This window comes from Adiantum capillus-veneris, chromosome 3 (assembly GCF_014529385.1).
Source record: "Adiantum capillus-veneris isolate H3 chromosome 3, ASM1452938v2, whole genome shotgun sequence".
In the NCBI taxonomy this organism is placed as follows: domain Eukaryota; kingdom Viridiplantae; phylum Streptophyta; class Polypodiopsida; order Polypodiales; family Pteridaceae; genus Adiantum; species Adiantum capillus-veneris.
In genome coordinates this window covers 103,972,193-103,981,141 of record NC_140933.1, presented here as the reverse complement: position 1 = coordinate 103,981,141, position 8,949 = coordinate 103,972,193, and the positions used below count along the sequence as shown (strand labels likewise).

Below are 8,949 nucleotides of genomic sequence, written 5' to 3'. Positions count from 1 at the left end.
ATGGGAGTAAATTCAAAAGATATTATGATCCTTTAAGCCAAGAAGAACTACGGGCCATTCATCAAAAAAAGGCCGCCAAAGCACAAACCGAGTTAAAGAAGATACAAGCTCAAGCTGAGGCTAAGGAGTGACAACAACGTATAAGACAAAAATGAGAGGCTAACCTTGGAGTCACAAATGCATTCCACGTGGAAATCGAAGAGGATTGGTTGGACTCTGACACACCTCTACGATACCCTATTGAGTTAAATAGTGCCTATGGAAAAGTGCTATATAACGCCTTATTGGACACGGGTGCTAAATATAATCTGCTATCCTATGGGGTGTGGTGTCAGTTAGGGAAGCCACCTCTATCTGAGAGTATTATCCAAGTCAAGGGTGTCAACAAGAAAAAAACTACGGTTTTTGGAATCTGGCACACTTCTGTCAGTTATGACAATGGAATTGTAGCTCAAGACTTTTTGATCATGCCTACTGGAACTATGGAGGGTAATATAAACCTAGGACGCACGTGGATGATAGCCACCAAATGCACTATTGATTGGGGGAGTGGGGGTGTCACAACGCAAAAACCAACTCTTATCCCTACCACTCAAGCCATAGTCTCTGAGATATTGCCTAAGTAAATAAAACCCAAGACATTGCATGTCCAGGAGGTTGAACCATACGTCCCCATAGCCCAACTCTCTAGATCTTCAACTGATGTAGTTGAAAGAAAGCTTGAGACACAACTGGAACAATTGGTTTCAAAGGGTGACAAGCTCATTTCAAACGGTATGATCTACCAAAGGAAGGGGGGAGTGTTTGTGGACATCCATCATTCACTTGCTTCCCTCTCAACCTTTCTCCCTGACCTCTTAATCTCCGATCTTAGGGAATGTATATATAAAGCCTTATACTCACAAAAACAAGATAAAAAAGTAAAAGAGCAAGAGCCATCACACAAATCATAAAAACAAATTATGCACAAGAACACGACCCTTGTAATATTTGCACTCTAACCATCATCTATTTGCGTGTACAGATATGGCTAGTACGCTAGAGTCATCCACTCCTGCCTTGGGTGAGAGGTACCCTCGTTACTTTTCACAAATGTTTCACATGGTCTTTCCAGTGCTTGCATGTGAATGGGATTTGATAGGTACGCTAGCATGTGAGAGGAATTTTGAGGAGTTAGAATGGCTGATATGTCTCTTGACCACGTCTGATCCATACTTAGTAGAGAGCGTTTCTCCCATTGCACAAGCCTACCCTTTTGACCAAGATGACTATTGGCGTCTAGTGACCTTCTTAGTAAACATGGGCACCTATGATGAAGAAGAAAATTTACATGACTACACGGATGGCACATATGGTCTCATGGATGATGAGTTTGTTTATCTCGACGACGAGGATAGAGGTTTAGCCTTAGGGTTTTCCCCCAACCTCTACAATATCCTATTCCCTTGACTCTTTAGGGGGAGTGCAAATAATTAGGTTAGGGTTCCTTATGTTTTTTGTTGTGTTCAATAAGTGTTGGTACCTTTTCCCACTAATGTGCCTTCTGGAGGTATTCCTTTTGTTTCCTAGTGTGTCAGAAACAAAACCAAACAGTGTTGGATTTGAAATGCCTAAGACAAAGGTTGTTGAAACATTAACTCAAAGAAACATTGAGCTAGAATCACAAAAGGATGTGCAAGCAAAGATTACAACACAAGAAGCTAACAACCTAGAAATTCAACTAGATGATCAAGTAGTGGCCAACACCACTAATGATGCAAGGTCAAGATCACAATTTATGGCACCTATCCCAGAGATAGATGAGCCATGGCCAAATGAATTGTGGGAAGCAATTAGAAGTGCAAAAGATGGAAGTGCGACTTTCCAATCTGCACCCATAATTGAGGTCAATACAGGGAATGAAGTCTATCAGGGAGACGTTCAATCTCTAAATGGAGATGCAGGGATGGAAGTTTCAGTTGAAAGCAAACCAGAGTCCTTGAAGACCTTACCCTCATACATAGGAGAACATGAGGCAGGCTCAGAGACTAGAGTGGTGCCATCTCAGAGGAAAGCCATATCCAAGATGATGGATACAAAGAGTATGCAAGAGTTGATGTTAGCTCCAATACAGTGCACCATTACTCTATCTGAACTGCTTAAGATTAGACCACATGTATGGGATGAAGTAGGCAACAATTTGGGGAAGATGGGATTAAAGATACCTCTTCAAGATCTACCCTCAAATGAACAATCAAACAAAACTCAACAACAAAGTGCAAACGCTAAACCTGTGCCAATAAACGAGGTGGGGGAATATTGCGAAGGAGAAGAAGGAAACACCACCTTACCTGTGGAATACAAAGGAGTTAAAACATTGGCTATACTTGATAGTGGGGCTGGAGTAGCCATAGCCACAAAAAACATTTGGGAAAAATGGGGTAGACCAGCGCTTAGGAAAACTAGAATGAAGCTGCAACTTGCAGATGGATACACGGAAAAAGCTCTGGGTATCCTAGAGCAAATTATTGTGACTTCTTGTGGAATTGAATATGAACATACATTTGCAATAGTAGATTTTGGAAAAGGGAACAATTTTGATATCATTTTAGGAAGGCCTTTCATGCGTCAACTTAAGATGGTTCAAGATTGGGGCTATGACTATATCTACCCGAGACATAAAAAGATCACCACAAAAATAAGCATAAAAGACCATAGCTATAGAGATGTGAATAGAAATCCTTTAGAAGAAATTGACTCTACTATAGTCAATGGGAAAGAGATACCTGCGTGGCTACAAACCAAACAAGAACTTTGGATGTGTGGTGCTTCTAAGTGTGGAAGCTCAGTGAAGGAGGATTGCATCCTAGAAAGATCAATGGATGATGAAGCTTACATACCGAAACCTTTCCAGAGCAATTATTTGAGCCATTTGGATGGACTCAAATATTGGCAACCTTGGATGTGTGTGTGAATGAGCTAACTCCAACCAAGTTTTGTGATGAGGAAGGGTATGATATAACTCCCGTATTTACGATAAAGGTGTTGAAGGAAGCTAACGAGATTTGTGAGTGTGAAGGCAGAAAAGGTGAAATAGATAGCAACGCATGGAGCATGATGCCAAAGTGCACATGAAGAAAGCAGAGCAACAACGAGAATATGTCATCATTGACATACCTGAAGAAACAAAGAAGCCGACTCCAGAAAAAGTGCAACTGAAAGTAGATGAAGGAGAAAATCTTCCAAGTTCAACGGCAAATCTTCAACAAACGCAAGATCAAAAGAAGAACAGGGACAAGGAAGAAGATCGACTATCTCCAACGATGATCAAATTCAATTTATGCGGACAAACAAGGCTCAAGGTTACATGTTTGGCCGCGATTGATCCTAATGCTACTAAGAATCTAATGACTTATGGAACATGGATCATGATGGGAAAGCCACCAATCAATGAGCTAGAAGAAATAGTTTACACAAGTTCAAAAATACCGATTCCTAGCTTTGGAGTGACAGAAGCTGTACTCAAATTGAGTACCGGGGAGTATAAAGATACTTTCCACATAATCAACTCCCATCATATCAAAGAGAGCCTGGTCTTGACAGAAAGCTGGAGGAACATCTTCTTTCGACAACAATCAAAAGCTTCAACAACAACAACGGTAAGAATCCATGAAGCTTCTCAAATCCATGCAGAGAAGAAATCGCCAATCATCGTGGAAAAAGGTAAAGCAAAAGTAAACATTGAAGTATATCAACCTCGCCAGACGACTTTACCTTCAACGAGCTTCCATCAAATTTCCCACAAAGCCTCTACATCAAGAGTCACACCATCAACAATGCAATGGAAACCAAAGCAAAAAGTCTATCAACCAAAGTTTCCATCACAAAAAAGCATCCAGAAGAAGCCGAAAAATGTCGAGCAGGTGTTAATATCCAAAGAGCACATCCAAGTCAAAGACCCAGTTTGGATACATGAAACACGAGTTCAACCACAACAACAAAAGGTGACATCGTGGATAGCATCAAACGAGTCAATCACTGCTCAAGGCTACTTCCAAGGAAACACTAATGTTTGGGCCAAAAAGCCTAAAGTAACAGCGTGGACCTACCCACCTCAACCAACGAGTTCTACAAGGAACAAGACGTGCTGTCAACGGAATACAAAATCCTCAGGCAGGAGAAAGAACACCAACAAAAGGCAAACAAAAAGACCTTCCAAGCGGGCAACGCGAAAAGCTTGGGTACCGAAATCAGACTTCAACAAAGATACCCAACACAAACAGGTGAATCAGCGGGTGATTCCAATGAAGCTACTCGAAGCACAAGGATTCTATGAAGGTAACACCCAAATATGGTTACCCAAACTAGTTGCTCAACCTAGAGCCACTGAGACCAACCAAGTAGCAAAGGACCCCACACAAAGACAATCAACAACAATAAAGAGCCAATGGAGACCAATTACAACCAAGGCTGCTGCAATCTACAGATGGATACCTTGTCATCAATTACAAAAGCAAGGCTTTTACAACGGAAATCATCAGGTTCGGATACCAAAGCCTAGTGTCCATCAAATCATAGAAGAAGATAAAATGTCAAAGACGGTCACACAAGGACCAAAAACAAGATGGGTTCCAAAATTGCTAGTGGAAACTAAATCACAGAGAACCCACACATCTCGACAATTGCTTCTCATGGAATTTAATGCAAAGGCTACTTCAAGCCCTATCAAAGCTGAAGGACTTGTTTTACAAAGAAGTATCAACATACAACAAGCAAGTCAAGAGGAGCCAAAGTATGCCAATTTACTCGACAAAATGGTGGCATTCAAAGACCAAAGCAATGATAGAGGCCTTAATCTCAAGAACTTATGGCATTGGGTTTCAGGCCATGAACAAGTAAGTCAAAGTCGCCATTAAAAATACATGGCATAAAAGTCAAGAGTCGGGCAGCTGAGCCACTAAAGGAGCAAGGCATTAGTCCCAAAGCTTCAAGTAATATTCTTTGTGGTCTAAGAGTCTTAGCTATTCTAGGTACTGCTCAAGGTGGAGGGAGTTGAGCATATTTATGTTGTGTCGCTCATGCTGGTATAGGTGAGCATAAGAGTCCAAGTCTATGTATTTTAAGTTTGGTTAAGTGAAGAAGAGAGTCCAAAAGACACTCACGCACTATGCATAGTGAGGAATGAGTGGAGAAGCTTCTACATCGAAAACCCTTCTTGGAAACGTGCAAGCTATTGAGACGTCCTTTGATGTCACATGTGCTACATTTGTTCCTTGAAGCACCCATCAACTCCATCTTTTACACTACATGCTTTTGTTTGAAAACTTCTCATAAGCATATAGAGTGTCCCATAATTGGCACTTACATTAGGGACTCTTCCTTTGTTTCTCCCAAGCACTCACCTTGCATGACAGGTACTTCGAGTCAAAATGCTCAACTCCAATAAGAGCGTATACCAAAGGCACTTTTTTCCCACTGGGTTTTTCCCTTTGGTCATCCAGGTTTTAAGACCCTAATCTAGACCTCATCATCAACTTCTTGTATATATTCCTTCTACATCAACAATAAGGAAAGGGCTACCCAATCCATAAACAACAACTTGGAGCAAAAACAACAAGTCTCCATATGCTTATCAAGAGCATCTTTTATCTTCAAGGGTGACAACAAAGCTCCATCCAACAATGGCAAGTCAAAGAATGGCCTACAACATCAAGCAATGAGAAATTTAGCAAGCGAGCTATCCACAACAATAAAAAATAGCTCACACAGTGCTTCAACATTGGTGACCTATTGCAGACAACTCAAATTGCAGTGGACCTTGAAATAATATTTATCATAAAGTCCACACCACAAAGAGGATCAGTTCTACATGATCAAACACTTCAACATCCATGTTTATGGCGGCTAAGATTGGCAACCAAGATGCGAATGCACAACAAGAAGAAACGTTGCCTCGATAATCAAAGCTTAAATCATGTATCAACAACATGACAGCTATGTAGCACTCAAGGAAGGGGAGAGCGTCATCAACGACAACGCGCTCCCAAGATGAAGACCAACCTTAAAGACAAAGCTGAAGACAACCCTATGACAAGACTGCACAAGGTCGTATCAAGGGACGACACGAGCTAGGAAGGGGGGAGTGTTTGGAGGTGATAACAACATACAAGTGCCCACCTAGCCAAGGCACCCGTTGGGCCATCCGGCCAAAGTTTTGATGTGGTCACATTATTTTTCCGATGTTTAAAACATCAAACCCTGTAAAAGCATAATGTCAATCGTCTATTTCAAGTCTGAGTCAAAGATGTAATTTTTCCAGTGATGTATGTAAAGGTCCATGAGAAGTTGGCCGCCGGCCACTTTAGAAAGCCCTAGGTATATAATACACTAAGGCTAGTGGGAAAGGGAGATCATTTTTTTGAAGATAAGGGACTACTGCGTTACGTACAGAGAGCTACCTCTTTGCTCCAACTTGTAATCATCGCTTCTGTGGCTACGGTAATCCAAATTCAGTTTTGTTTCTTGCATTGTGTTCCTCTTACTCTGCTCTTTCATTCAAGTGTAAGCATTCAAGATTCGGTGAAGGTTTCAGACGCATCCGTTTAGGCCTTAAATCTCTATTTTGAGTGTTTATATGCGTATTTTATGTTGTTTTGACCCTAGGAGAGGCTTTAGGGACCTAAAAACGACCCTTTAGGATCATTCATTTACTATTTTTGCGTACTGTGGGACGAACGATCGCGATCGTTGTACCTCTCCAGAATGCTGTGACAATGATAGGATATGTTCCTGATAGTCCCCTGTAGCTTCCCTTCAAGTTTCGTGCGATTCCGATATGATTTGCATGGTGAACGGGCGTGATGACTATAGAGCTGTGTAGAAGGACATAGGCAGATTACTTGGCTTTAGTGCGATCGATTTGCTTGTAGAGTTAGTAGTTGCATCTCTTCGAGTTCACTTCATTAGGATTGACACCCTAGTGAGTTTCCATGCCTCATCCGAGTCGCTTCTCCTGTATCGATAAATTTATGTTGATGCTTGAGAGCTATGCTATGGACGTCCGTCGCGGCGACCCGCAAACAACATGGGAGTATAGATACAAGGATGTAGACCCAAAAACTCTTGTGGTTTTGGAGGAGCATTTTTTTCACGTTGCAAAAGAGATTTTATATAGAAATGACAAAATTGTTGCTGCAACTAATATTGCTATTTGTGTCGTGCAGCCATGGTTCATGCAAGCTCTATAGCAAGGCAGGTGTAAGGTTTATGCCAAAAAAGGTCTCATAGGGATTTTGAGATGTAGGTGTTGGGGCATTGATTCTGTCTAGTTTCCATCCTCAAGGTGCTCGTCAAGGTGTTCTCATGGATGGGACTACTGACCAAGATCCCTTAGAATGGGGCAGGACCTCTAAAGAAGGAATAGTAGAGAGTGGGGTGGGAAAATGGTTTAATTTATTAGTTGATGTGTTTCCTGCAAATGCACTCCTTAAGATTTATGGTGGGGTTTCCTTTGAACAATTATTGAGAAAGTTTTATTGTGCTGCATGCTATATTAAATGTTCTCTAGTCTTTAGGGAAAAGGTACTATCCTTTAAGATAGTTGGGGACTTATTGTTTATTTGTTTTGATTGTTGCAAGCAGGCTGCAAACATCTTGCTTGCTCACACAGACTAGGAAAGAAGAACTTTTGCTACAACTCTTGGAATAGCCAGAGCATCTGCACATCCACGGCTAGGATCTTCCTTGATACAACACACGAAAGGCTCGTTCACATGCTTCCAAATCTTTTTGAGCTGGCTGTAGAACGAAGTCGTACTTAGGAATCTTGCGATGGTTAGATTTGAGAATACTCCTTGTTGGTAAGCAAGTTCCTTCAAAGTTTGTCAAGTTAGGCTTAGATAGATGAAATTCTAGTACATATCGACAATTTTTGCCGAAAATTCAATCTTGTAAAACATGTGATACTAGTAAGAATGTTGTCACTGGTTATGTTGCCTTCCATGCATCACTTCATGATCTTGTAGAACATTGCAAGGAACTTGTTTGTCATTATCTGGAGGCCCTGAAATGTCCTTTTTCTCACATACATGGTTTTGAGTGCTCCTTCAAAGTGATCAATAAGGCATTACTTAACATGAGCCAGAGAATTTTGCCCCCCTTGGTGTTCTTCAATATTTGGGAGTACTGAAAACTTCAATAAGGAAGTCTGATACAACTAGAGAGCCTCTTAGAGAAAGTTAATTGATGGTACTAGATTTGTTTGCAGTAAGTGATATGGAGTTCATGGAAATGTTTGTGGCACCGGGTTTGTCCTATGGCGTAGCTGCAAAAGGAGCATGTTGATTTGCTCAAGAGAAGCAACACGCTCAAATCCTACCTCCTAGAATTCAAAAATCTTTCTCGTGCCCTGTGAACACACTATGTATCAGAGAACAAGTCTACAATTCTTGAATTAGTTCATCTGCTTGTATTTTGGCTTGGATGGCTTTGCTCTTTGACTTAGCAACATAATGTTCTCTTCCTTCTCTCATTTGATTTTTTTGAATATGTCCTTGTGCCTCATCATTGATACTTGGATGATAAAAATTGAAATTAAGACATTATCCATTCATTGTCTTCTTGGCGAGCAGACTTTCAAGATGTTCAATGTCATTTCCATTCGTTGAGTGACACTATTCAGCTTTTAGAAACTAGAAGAGACGATCTTAATCTTGCTTTTATTACACCAAACCTTAGTTCAACCAAGGCTTCAACCATTCTAGTAGGCTAAGAATCTTTGGATGTAATGAATAGCCACTCATGACTAAGCTTGATGAACGTGAATTTTTTGCAAATGGTGAGCACAGTGTAGCAACCTCCCATAAATCATAAGAGTATATTCTTATAGATTAGTAGTGTAGTCATGAAAATTGTAGAACATTGTTGTAATCAAAGTTTGCACTAGAGTGGAATTAGGCAAACAGCTTGGGC

At 40.8% G+C, this 8,949-nt stretch overlaps 1 pseudogene; it reads left to right on the top strand.

Moving 5' to 3' along the window:
* Positions 1-6,968: 6,968 nt before the first annotated feature.
* On the top strand, positions 6,969-8,220 carry LOC147461425 (dynamin-related protein 5A-like; annotated as a pseudogene).
* Positions 8,221-8,949: the final 729 nt, after the last annotated feature.